The following is a 14,283-nucleotide window of genomic DNA, read 5'->3' on the forward strand; positions in this document are numbered from 1 at the left end:
TAGTTGAACTTGGATAATCTCAGATATATTATGCTGAGCAACTAGCTTGGAGGTGTGGATATCTTTAATGAATATGAACACGCCTCCACCTTTAGTGTTTTGGTCCAGGTTTGGTGGCCGAAAGGTGTGGTATGAATTATAGCCTGGTAATGCAGGGCTGCTCTCTGGAGCTTTGAACCAGGTCTCTGTCACTGCACAGATGTTGATGTTCTCCATTTTAAGGAGTGCTTCGAGTGAGTGCATTTTGAGGTTTAGACTTCTAGCATTGAGTAGCATTACCCTCAGATTTTGCTTGCTTGTACCTGTTACAGTGATGAATTTGTCATTTGAACCTTGCCTAAAAAAAGACACTATAGGGGTGGCAAGAGCCTTTGCCAGTATCCAGAATCCCAAGTGTGACAGGTGCAGGCCATCTCTGGCAAAGCAGCGTGGTCTGTCGTTCATGTCATCCCAGGCAGACAGATACTGGATTCCCTTAAAATGACTCTGCCTCCAGCTGTATTGATTTCAACAACCACTCAACTCCAGGCCATATTCCTGCAGTACATCCAGTACTGATGGAGAATAAGGGCTCAAAGCACAGAAAGGATAACTTCAGCCATGAGGAAAATCATGTCTTCATGGCAACACTTAGGACATATAGGAAACTTCTTTTTTGGTAAAGTGGGGCCCAGCCAAGCTGAGAGGAATATGGCCTGGAGTTGAGTGGTTGTTGAAATCAATGCAGCTGGAGGCTGAAACTGATCATTGGCACAGTACAAGAACAGAGCAAGTGATATGGTGGCATGTGCTAGAAGCAAAGCTAGGCAGAATGCTATTTTCCATACCAATACAGGCAGGAGACCTCTGAATCTTATTCAGTTAATGCCAGATGATGAATACCTTAAGTCCCTTTTTTCATTTCTCCAGATCTTTTGGGTTTCTAATATTATGACAGGAGTGGACCCCATTCCTAAGTCAAAGTATGCTTAAAGTTCATGAAACTTAGTATTGTTTCAATCTTTGATGTCAGCCAGAAGTGCTCTTCACAGCACTCACAATGTGCCCAGTAATGGCTCCTTCTGCAATTCGCAAGGGGTTATCTGGATTGGTAACATATCTAAATACGACTGTAAATTCTTTTTTTATAAGACCCATTGCTACAACTACTATTCAAACTATCTGGGTATCTTTCTTCCACACTGCTCTCGTTTCTGCCTGCAAATCCTAATATTTTATCACTTTGTGTCTCTCTGTACTCAAGACACTGTAGTCACTGGGTGTAGCAATTTCAATGATCAGTGCTACTTTTGTCTTTTTTTCTTGGACCACTATATCTGGTTTTCTATCATCTGTCTTTTGAACTGTTGGTAATGGGTAATGGGTAATCCCATGTGAAATAAACTTCATCATTTTCTATGATGCTTTGTGGCTCATGTTTCCAGTTTTTTCAGCCACTTCAATACCATAATGTTTGCACAATCCCCAGTGCAACAGTCTTACCGCATTGTTATGCCTTTCAGTATACAGTCCTTCTGCCATTAGTATGTCACACCCAGCAATGAGGCAGGTGTGCGACTTTTTCCAGTTTGGTTTTACAAAACCTACATTTGTCTGTTTCTCCCACATGTTCAATGGACTTTGTAAACCAGCATGTACATAGGCCACTGTCTTGGGCTGCCAATATTAACCTTTCATCTCTTGGTTTGAATTCCCCTCTCCTTAACCATTCCTGCGTTCGCTCCTGATCAACATGATGTTCTTTCAGAAGTTTTCTATACTTGCAACTACATTTATGCTTTTTCCACATTTCTTGCCTTCTCGTATGGTCCTTCACCTTATATTCTTTCTTTTGTTTTTTTGGCACATTTAGTTGCTGCCTGACTTTTATCTACTTCTAGTTTGATTTCCATTCCTGCTTGACGCCGATATGCTAAATTAAGCAGAGAAGTAATCTTAGATTTATTCTCCTTATGTTTCAAAACTTTCACTACATTTGGGTCTTGTGAGGTCAGCAGATATGTGTGGAGTCCCATGACTGCAGATCTATACATGTAATCAATTTCAAGGAGACCCATCCCTCCTTTGGAACGGGAAATAAATAATCTTGGTATACACTGATTTTTATAAATCATTTGTTGAGCATGAAGCATCCTTCTTGTTTTCCTCTCTAATCTATCCAACATGTTTGGGGCCACTCAATCACTCCAAAACTGCAAGTTAGGACAGGAAGAGCAAATTGGTTTATAGCCTGGAGTGTGTTCCTAGATGTCAATACTGTTTTCAGAATTAATTTAGGTCTTCTAAAGTATTCCTTACTAAGTTTTATTTGCATTTGTTCATGTTTTATTGTTAATCCTTCAACAATTCCCAAATATTTATACACTCTCTCTTTCTCAAGTTCTTTTATATCACATTATTGTCCCAAACTGATGTTTTCCTGGTGCTGCAGTTTTCCTGCTTTAAAGGTTGCTTTTGCACACTTATCAAGACCAAATGACATTTTTATATCATATGAAAAAGTTTGACAACCTGCAGCTGTGCTTTTAGTTCCTCATCTGATGAGCTATACAGTTTTAAATCATTGACAAAGAGAAGATGAGAAGTCTTTACACTTTGTTGTTTTTTAGGAGCCAAATTGTAGCCATGGCCTAAGTTGTTAAGCAAACAGCTTAATGAGTTAATGGCAGGGCAGAATAGCAATGGTGACAGAGACTCACCCTGGAATATTCCCCTTTAAATTTTTATCCCTGGGAAAATAATCTGTCCTTTATCATGGCTTACAAAGTGGTCTGCCACTGTTTCATGGTCACTGTAATGTAGTCTATCAGCGTAGGGTGTATCATATACAATTTTAAGCACCCTTTTATCCATGAATGTGGGATACTATCAAATTCTTTTTTATAGTCAATCCATGCCGTACTTAAATTCTTCCCCTTTTTACAGTTCTCCAGTATGACATAACAAAAAGCACACCATGTGATCTAATTGCAATCAATTAAATATAACAACTCATTATAACTCCTCCACATCTTTGCCTTAAAACAAGTCTTGAGTACTGCTGCAGTATCTCTGAGGCAGAAGCCTGTGAGATCTCCAGTATGTTCCCAGTAGAAAGTGTAGTGAGCAGTATATATATTTTGGTGTCCGCAGGAATAGGACATCCACACATTCCTGCAGTGCCCCTTTGGGAGTCAAATATGCCCACTATGAACCTTATAATGCCCTTGTCTACCCTTAACCTGTCAAGGATTTCCTGATTGTCAAAGTTATAATGAATAATCTTTTGCTTATATTTTCACCTTTTTTGCTGGTGAGCATCACAGGGTGCAAGCAGTTTTACCCAGCCAAGACAAGCAACTAAGACTTAGAAATAGCACAGCTTATTGCAATTGATAGCATTTTCACTGACTGCAACTCTGATACATTTGGCAATGATTCCCTTTATATAGCACATTTTTGACCAGTGCGAAAAAGTCTCAAAATCTGACTATGAATCGCAAATGGTGAAAAACATACTTCATCAGCATATGAAGATTTACATCACTCCTCATTTCTATCTCATTATTTGCATATTTTCATATGCACATTCAAGGTTATTGTGCATTGGCATAAATGGGCTATATGAATCACAGCTCAGCTAGGCTCGTACATACTTGTCTCGGAAAACTTAAGAGCATTTGTGTAAATGACTATGAATACTAGCCTGCATCTTTGCTCTGCGGTGGCTATCTCTGAATCTTATCCATACAATTCTATTGAAACATAACTGAAGCCACAAGTAGAAATTCAAATTCAGATTGTACCAATGTAGACATACTGAACCCCTTATGTCAATCATCTTTTCCTACCACAGCCATATTTTCACCCATTACATCTTTCAAACTTTGTTATAACTCAGTTGTTCCAATTTTTTTTAGGATCATCATAACTAACAAATTAACTAACTAATACATAATTTTGAAAAGATCAGATACCTTCAAGTAACAGTGCCCCAGATCCAGATGGCTTTATGCTTGCAAGACATAAAAACCTTTAGCTCTGCTATGGCTCATCTTACCTGTTTCATATTTCCCTGCTCATTGAAAGCCTCTACCATTGTATCTCTTCCTAACTTCCTAATCATTATGATTTTTCCCTCAGTAGCTGCACAGCAATTTTGTTCTAAATTTGATTCTCAAAGATGTTCAAATCTTCAGTATTTTCTTATATCCAATTACTCTTCACAAAAGTAAACTTCTCTATTCTGTGATGGGTGAGCGTACTTGTTTTAAATTATTAAAAACAAAGACGCTCATCCATCACAGAGTAAAGAAATACATTTTCAAGTAAATATGCTTGTTATTCCTCTAGAAGGGAGTGATGCTGCAAGACTCACCATGGAGATTACTTCTTTGTACTGTCCAGTTTTTGGAATTCCATTTGGCCCAGCACTTTACACCACCTGATGTATATGATGGATAGTGGAGACTGCTCTATCAGAAGTGAATTCTTAGGGCCTTGTTTACATATGTTTTTACATCTGGAGGTTTATGCTGATTCACATCATATTTTGCCATCCTGCCTGTCTGCATGAATTACAGTTCGCCCCTGATGATAATGTAGCCTTGTTAATGCAAGAATTTTAAACAGAAAAATGGGCAATCTTAAACTATTGCTTTGCATTTAAACTTCAGATATATATCTACCACAAATAAACTTTCTTAAAAGACCAAATTTAGACGTCTACCTCTAGTAATTACTGTGGATCCAACAGAACATTTGATTTCTCAGTATCTGTACAAGATTATTTAAAACAGGAATACTTGGCAAAGGTCCTTTAATAGAAGCACAAGAACCCATAATGATTAGTCTGTCAGTGACCAAAGCAAAGTATGATTGCCAAATAAATGTGATGAATATCCATACTTAATGCATTGTTATTAAAGCAATTTGGGGGGAAGCAGCTCACTTCCTGCACCTCCTGTGTCAAGGGTGGCACCCCCCCACACACACATATTTCCTATTTATATACTTGGACACACTTACACTTTACTACCTGGGGCATGGAAACCTCCAATATAGCAGCAAATATATTTCTCTCTTTTGATGTTTAGTCTCAGTGTTCTAGGAACTGATCTGTGGCCACTGGAATTTTAAGAGGACCTCATTCTTAAAAACATTTTTCTTAAACCTGTGTGCAAGCTCACTTGTAAACAATAAGCTCTCAGAATTGCAATTGTAGATAGATTCTCTATTGATATAATTTTCAGTCACATTTGGTATGAGCTGTGTTACCATTTTCAAAATTCTGTGAGCATCGATATCATTTTTAGCCACTGAACGTGAGTCATATGCTATGACACCCTAAGTTACTGGGATAGTCATATATAAATGGACAGAGCCATCACTTAAGGTTTATGTGACTTAGAAAAAGGCAGTTGTGTACTATTAAATCTTCTTAGAGAATGGGTGAACTGTACATTGCCACACTGAATGCAGAATGGATGTTCTCCAGGGTGTTAATATACAGATAATGCCTGATGAAAAATAAAGTCTGCCACTTCACGGCAGCATATTAAGTTGCCATGGAGCTCAGACTGTTAAGAAGTTAATTGCCACCATTATTTTAGACTCACTAAGCAGAAGTTTTGTTGTTTATGGAGTGTGAAATTTAAAGGAAAAAAAATAGAAAAGTGTGTGTGTTTATGTCTACATGTGTGAGTGTGTACATGAGTAAAAGTGAGAAAGATTGAGCGAGCCATTGTCTTACACTTACTAAGCAGTGCTTTTGCTATTTAGTGAACGTAAAATTAAAAGAAAAAGAAAAAAGAAAATTGTGTGTGTGTGCATGCATGTGTGTGTGGGTGGGTGTGTGTGTGTGTGTGTGTGTGAGAGACAGAGAGAGAGAGAGAGAGATCAATCAAGCAGTGGCAGAAGCAATTAAAGAATGTTTGCATACCCCTCAACCTTAGTTCAAGAAATCTGGATAAAGCCTAAAATACAGGGGTATAAAGGTTCAAAAATAAGAGCAGATTATAAATATTGCTCTTATAAAATTAGAAAGTTGCTTTAATAGCAGGATTTGTGTTAGCATGCATTTTCTGAAGGAATTAAAGTCTGAAACTAAAATCTATCATTTAGTGACTTCAGTTCCCGATGATTGGTGACAAACCACAAATTTTAGGATTAAGGGAACAAAAAATGAAATAAATATCTGGATGTTTTTTGAAAATGTTATTTTTGGATGTAAAATATTTCGTTTGACACCATTGACATATAGTACAGCAAGTTTGAAACATTAGGCTGAGGAACTATTTTACATCAAAATATATAAAAAAATGGGTCTATATTATGTGATTGAAGAATATCTTCTTCGAACACATAATAATCAGCACATATACAGTGAAAGCTGTAAACTGCGAACAGCCACATCCACAAATTTTTTTCTTTGTGACAAAATTCACATGGCCATAAAAACAAACACCCCCCCACACCCCCCTAACTAAATATACCAACTCCGAGACTGCTCTACATTGAAGAAAAGGGCAATTTCCGATAACGGCCAACTAAATTTTTTCCCGAGGAAAAAATTTGAGGGCTTGGTCATTCGCAGTTTACAGCGTTCGCTGTATATGTGTCAATTATTACATGTTCAAAGAAAAGATTCTTCAATCACATACTATAGACCCTAAAAAAATAATATAGCAATAAAAAATTAGGTAAGTAAAACACAACAATTTGACAAACATTCCATTCTCTAGGTGTGTGCTACTGTGTACATACTATCCTTCCAAGGATGTAGAGGCTCTCTGCCTGTGCAGTTGGGCCTCATAACACCTCTGGGCAGGTGTTATTTACACAGTAATGCACACCCTGTTGGGTACTACTGCTGCTTATATTTAATACAAAACTAGCCAAAAGGAATACTGTATAATCTACAGTACTGCAAGGTGAATACTTTAGACTGCACATTTCCATACTACAGCCTATCTAATCCATAAAGTACTTTGACATTAACTGTAGATAGGTGCAGAAGTATATATAATTAAAAACGAATATTTATCAATGTATAGATTAAGTCAGCAGACATGCATAACTTGTATTAATGCCACACATCCCCAAATAAATAATGGATAACCAGAATATGGAAGTTGTGATAGATCATTACATTGTTACTTAGAAAACAATGAACTGAAATATTAAAAAGTAAAATGCATACTGCAGCAAATATTTTCCAAGCACACTTAAATATATGCAGTAATATTTAATCTTATTAGATGAGATCTGTGCTGAACGTAAAGTGTTGCTGTAGTTATTTATATATATTTTTGCTTTGCTTCTTATTTTTCTTAATAAACTTATATTATAGATGTATTAAGGAATACTCTGTGTTATAGCATTAGCAAATTGATTGTCATGGTATCTTACACCTGCAAAATTATGTTACATTTGTACTGATGGTGCTGTTGACGCCTCCTCTGAAATAAAAGTCTTCCCGGAGGTTTTTGCTGTCTCACTTTAGTAAATAACTGAACAAATAACCAAACAAACAAAGATGTACATATATCTATACATCCAGATGGACATTTCTTAACTTTTTATTTTCACAGCTTATGTATACCTTAGCCTTAAACCCTGGCTCTGTTGTAAAAAGACCTCAGAACTGCAATAAATATTTGCTTATATTAAACAAATCTGGGTACAAAACATTTCAACATTTATTTAAATGCTAGTTTGATTAATGCACATAATTAGAAAGTATATTAGTGCTTAGCTGACTGAGTTTCTAAAGAACAGAAGGAGAGTGTGAGTTTCAGGGTTGTAAAAACAGAACACAGTGACGTAAATGCCAGAACTAAGGAACAGACTTGCAGGAAATAACTTTTCTAATTTAATTAAATTGTATGTAAAAGAATTTGGTGTCGAACTTTATGGAAAATTCCAAAAAAACAGACATCAAATAATTTGCACTGTGTGAAATATAAATCATTCACACTCTTACATTTTAAATGTCTTTCTTCTGATGCTTTCATTCATTATCCACATTATAGAAGTCTGAATGTATAACAATCCATTCCTTGAAGAATTACATAAAAATATTTTCACACGTATAGTCCAATATCAACCATCAGCAAAGGAACAGAAGTTCAAAATGTCATAATTTTAGTGTTAATATATGCTCCAGGAACACTTTATGCAGTGCATAGATAATGAATTCCTTAAACTCAGATCAGCAGCTGAACAACAAAGGAGCTGACCTAGTATTTAATGAAGCCTTGAATTCTTTAAAATAATGAATATTACACATTGTATATTCTTTTCTTGAGATCAAGGTAATTTGTTTCCCAAGTAATTCCAAAACGAATGGTCTGGAAGCAGAAAGCTATACTTTTCCTTTTCATGCAGCCAAATATTTGAGGAATTATTTCCTCTTGAATACTGTGTGTGTGTGTGTGTGTGTGTGTGTGTGTGTGTGTGTGTGTGTGTGTGTGTGTGCACGTGCACGTGTGTGTGTGTGTGTGTGTGTGTGTGTGTGTGTGTGTGTGTGTGTGTGTGTGTGTGTGTGTGTGTATGCATGCACACGCTCATGCAAGTGCATGTGTTTGTGTCTCTATGTGTGTACTCACTAGGCATGTTCATCAGAGTGAATTCTAGGATTCAATCTTTGACTGAATTAATAGGTGTATATATATATATATATATATATATATATATATATATGTATATATATATTTGTGTGTGTGTGTGACTGTATGTGTGTATGTTTGTGTGTCATGTGTATGAGCATGTGCATGTGTGTCTGTCTCTCTCTCTTCCTGTTTGCATTCACTCTGCCTTTCTATCAAAGGTGACACAAAGATTCCCTCCCAGATTAATTAAACTCACCCCAGAATTCAATAAACTCCATGCAGGAATAGTGCTATTCCTGCAGGGACTGAATGGTGTCTGTTTCTGCATAGCCTTAACAGCAGTGCACCTTACATATTCATGAAAGTGCGCTACTGCTAAGGCTGAGTGGACATGAACACTACTGATTGCAGGGGGCATGTTTTAGTAGTGCTCGCGTATTCAACACACTCCCCGCACTCTGAAAATGCTGTATGGCACTTTCTGTGTCTGTGGACACTGAAAGCATCTATTTAGATAGGAAGCAATGCAAGGTGCGAGTGACAGGTGCTGTCACACACCCCCTACAATGCAAAAGTGCCATACAGCACTTTTAACATGTCACAACCTCTCATAGCCAAAAACTGGCCAAAGCCTAAAATGATGGGGGGACAAATAGGAACAGATCATAAATATTGCCCTTACAAACTTAGAAAGTTGATAGAGGAACAGAGTTTGTATTAATATAACAACATGTAGGGAAGTATTAGAAGTCTGAAACTCAAATGTATGCCATTATTTAGTGACTTTAATCCTGATATTGCCCATGCAGACTTAGACAGTTGATAGAATGACAGGTAGTGCATTATCAAATATGACATACAAGTAGTACTGATACATGTAATTGAAGTGTGTTATTATTTTTTTTTCCATTCTAAGTTAAGTTTAAGCTTAGCTGAGCAGGTATGCACAGTACAGTCCTCTGCTCAGCATTGCTTAAACATCTCATAGGAGCTAAATAAAAATGTATAGCTAAAATCTTACAATGAGATAGTGTAGTGGTTAGAGTCCTGGTTTTACATGCAGGTGTTCATGGTTTGAGTACCAAGACAGGCACTTTAGTTTTACATGGGAAAGCATTGTAAACATTGTTTTTTTTATGTTAAATTATGTAGTAATTGATATTTGTTACCCAGGGTAGTGTAGCTGATCCACAGTGGAAGTGTGAGTGCATATAACATGTGAAATCACCCATGTATACACAAGTGACTGATAAAGAATAGTCACACCCCAAGGTTATGCAATGAAAGCACATAGGGTGATGTCATGTAAAGTAAATCATATACACTTAATAATATGTCAGTAATGATGAATTAATCTACAATCCTGATATTTTTTTTTAAATGAAAACTGAGGAATGCTAAGCAGTGCTCTGCTTGGCTATGCTTAGCCAGTTTAAGCATTGCTTAGACATACATTCTAAGTAGCAGTTAGCTCAGCTAAGCAAATTTGCACACTGTTAAACAGTGCTCAGCATTTACCCCTTTAAGCACTGTTCAACTCACCTTAGCGGGTTTGCGCACCACTTAGCTGAGCTTAGCATTTTCAAAATGGTCCAATGACAGCAAAGGGTGGGAATATGGCCTTATTTAAACCACACAGGTGGGAATACAGCCATAAACTATTGTAGTCTAATCTCTGCAGGAACCATGTCTGATGTTAGAGAAAGAGTGAGCGCACTTTTGGATGCAGTGCTGGGACATTCAGGTGTCCCAGTCATGGTTGGGCTCCTTGTAGAAAACCATGATGACAGACTGCTGCAGGGCCAGTTCTAGGGCTCTCAGTACAAAGTGGAGGCCTGGGACCATCTGGAACATGACCTCACCAGTACCACAGGAATCCCCCAAACTAGTGAGCAGGTACGGCATCACTATGCTGACCTAAAGCAGATGAAGGGGGAGCTCTTGGCCCATTGGATCCAAGATGCTCAGGCACGGAATGCTCCAGTAATTAGTAAGTATCTTATCCATAGCTGTACCAAATTCTAGTCAGAGTATGTGATAAACAGTTATGCATAATGTTCGTTTTCTCCCCCTACAGCTGTAGCTGAGAGAGCTAGCAATGCTGAGGCCCATGCCAATAGACTGTTGAGTACAGATCTACCTTGCAGTATATAGTGAAATAAATAAGAAGGAGTAAATTGTTTACTGCCAGTAGGTGTAGTGTGTTCTGTGTCTAACAATTAAAGAAATGTTTGCCAGACTAATATTCATCTACATCATATGCAGTAATAGAACACTGTGTCATATAAGTAAAATAAAAACCTAAACCACCAACTGTTGTGTTTATTCTGGTATGTTTTTGGTAGAAATACATGTGTACAGGTTCTTCACAGCAAATATGGCTTTGACAGCATGAATTAACTGAGGTTGTTCTGAGAACCAGCTATTATGCAAAACAGTAGATTGCATTTATATGTTGTTTTACAGCTCCACAATTTACGGTTTTGCATAATAGCTGGTTCTCCACCTGTCCTATCTCATCTGGCCATCCCAGCACATCTGTGAACCAACCTGGGACATCCTGCTCTGCTGGTCCTGCACCAACTTTGGGTGGAACTGCTTCAGGGGATAGGGCCTGTCCCCCTGGGTGCAGAGAAGAGCCCGTCACCCACAACATGTTCCAGGGTATGTTGCGCAGCATCATCTGCTCAGAGTTGGATGGATGGCTGCACCAGATCGAGGGCCGCCTGACACACCTGGAGGGGCAGGTGGCCCCTGTTGTCCAGCCCCCAGCACAGCCACCTTTGGGGCCATGAAGGTGCAGTGGTGACTGGCCATGGGTGGGGACCTCAGTCCCACTGTATCCACTGGGAGGTAATGGGCCTCTGATTCCCAACCACCCTCCCCATCCAAGGTGTTTACCCCCCCCTCATGTGTCATATACCACTACTGTCTGCTGTCTTGTGTGTCTTGTCTGTCTGCAAATGCAACCTATCCTACCCAACCTACCTCCACAAACATACCTACAGCCCTTCCTTAACATCCCACTCTCACCTTAAAAAAAAGGGGCATCTGTCCCTCAAAAAAATCATTGACACATACATAGCTCTACAGTCCAGTGACGTAAATCAATCTACAACCAAATTACTCGGCAAAAGTATATTTCCAGCACCCCTCCCTATGGGTTGTGAAGCTGTAAATTCCAAATTTTCCACATCAGTCACAGCTGTTGCTGCAGTAGAAATGTAGAGCAAGGGTCCTTTCCTATACATGACCTGCACATCCCTAGCTGCTTTTCCTAATGTTTTACCTCCTGCTTGCCCCCATTTCACCACTTTCCAATCACCCTTTTTTTCTTTTCTTTAATTAAAATTAGTGTGGGTGTAAGTGGGAATAAGCACCACTGAGAGAAGCTAAGAGGACTTATTTGTCTGTTAGCATCACTTAGCTTCATGCAAAACTGTGCCAATCTGCTTACAACTGCTTAAAAATGCTCTAATCACTCTGTCTCTATCATCGCTTGTTCTGTCCAGCAAAAAAAATTAGACCTGCCAAGTCTCAAACCCAGGATGCTGTGCACTACAAACACAGCAACATACCACTATACCATCTCAGCTGTGAGAAATTGTAATGCTTTTACAATCATATTATGCATTATGGTAATTTCACTACCATGTCCTGAACCCAGGAACCTGTGCACTACAATCATAGGAATGTACCTCTACACCATCTGAGCTGTGGGAATGTATGATGCTTTTACAAACATATCATGTACTACAGTCATTTAACATATCCCTGGCAAGCCTTAAATTCAGGACACTATGCACTCCAGTCACAGCAGCTACCACTACTTCACATGAGCTGTGAGAATTAGAAATGCTTCAGTAAATATATCATGCAAGATGGTCATGCAACATTAGGGAAATACCTATGGAATTAGTACTGTTATATACATATATATGTTTATATATATATATATATATATATATATATATATATATATATATATATATATATATATATATATATATAAAGGTTCATAGATTCATAGGTGTGTACTAGGCTAATGGCCGTGGAGCCTTTACAAGCCTAGCCCATAGGACTACCCTGGCATTGTGCCATCCAACCTTAGTGCCCAGTGCATCTGTCGAGTAGAGCCAATGGAGTGATCCCCAGAGTGAATTTTCGATTTCCTATCCACTCATCAAGATTTCTCTTGAAGAGGGCCAGTGAAGTGCTCTGTTTGACATGTATGGGAAGTCTATTCCATAGCATGGGCAGTCTCTGGGTTATGAACCTGTCCCTCCAGCTTGTTCTCTTGATTGTGGTAATGAGATTGATGTCTCTGGAGCATGTGGTGTGGATGGGTTGGGATTTCTTTAGATGTAGCATTTCTAACAGAGCTGGGTCAGACATGGCTTTGTAATTCAAGCAGAGATTGCTTCTAAGTAGGTGATATGAGACAGAGAATAGTTGGAGTTTTTTGAGTCTGTCTATATAAGACAAGTGTTTAAGGTCTAGGATCCTATTAGTGAGGAAATTCTGCAGCCTCTCCAGTTGTTGCAGGTGTCTAGTGAGGTACATGCCAAACAGAGCATTGTACTCGATGACTGGCCTAATGAGGGAAGAGTAGAGGGCACCAATGACCTCTTTCTTCCTGGATGCAAAACCCTTAGTAATGAGATGTGCCACATAGAAGAACTTTATGACCACAGTGGCAATGTGGTTGTCAAAAGAGAGGTTGCTGTCATCCTGTATTCCCAGATCTCTTACAATGGCTTCTGTGTTCATTGGACTACTATAGATGTGGTAATTCATGGGAAATGGGTTTTTCGCAAAGGGGATGGCAACACAATTCTTGGCATTGAGCTTAATGCCATGGGTCTCAGTGAGGCCTTTCTGTAGGATGTCAACATCACTTGGGGAGTTAATAATAGCTCCCAACTTGCAATCGTCTGAAAACTTTGTCAGCCAGAGTCCCTTCATGTTGGCCTGGACTTCAGAGAAGTAGATACCAAACAGGAGAGGACCCAGGACCAAACCCCCTGTGGGACTCCACTCATGACTGGTCAGCAGTCTGACTTGGAGTTAGCTACTTTCACACTGTGGGTTCTATCTGTGAGCCAGTTTGCAACCCACCTAGTGATATAGGGGTTGATTCCTAGCTTAGTGAGTTTTTCTATAATTCCTGAGTGGGAAATGGTATCAAAGGCTTTGGACAGATCAAGGTAGGCTGCATGAATCACCTTGCCATCATCCACAGCTCTGCAAAGTACATATATCTATATTCATATATATATATATATATATATATATATATATATATATATATATATATATATTTATGTGTGTGTGTGTGTGTGTGTGTGTGTGTGTGTGTATACTCAACCTCTTACTCCAAGGCATCTGGAAAATGGGGGGACAAAGGCCAAGCAATAGTGACAACTTTGAAATATGGCTGTTATAAGCTTAGACGTTTGCTACAGTATCATGGTCTGTTTTAACATATATTTTCTGATAGATTTCAGGTCTGAAACACACATGATTGTTATATACTGATATCAATGCTGATATCATCCCAGTGATTTGTCAAACACCCACAACTATTATGGGGAACAGAACAAAAATATGAGCTACGCATCTGGACAATGTATAGAAATCTGGAAAGTGGAAAGGTATGGTGCAGTCATGTAACAGAGTGAAAAAACACTGA

The sequence above is a fragment of the Protopterus annectens genome, chromosome 14.part0 (assembly GCF_019279795.1).
Source record: "Protopterus annectens isolate FY-2018-M chromosome 14.part0, PAN1.0, whole genome shotgun sequence".
Classification (NCBI taxonomy): Eukaryota; Metazoa; Chordata; order Ceratodontiformes; family Protopteridae; genus Protopterus; species Protopterus annectens.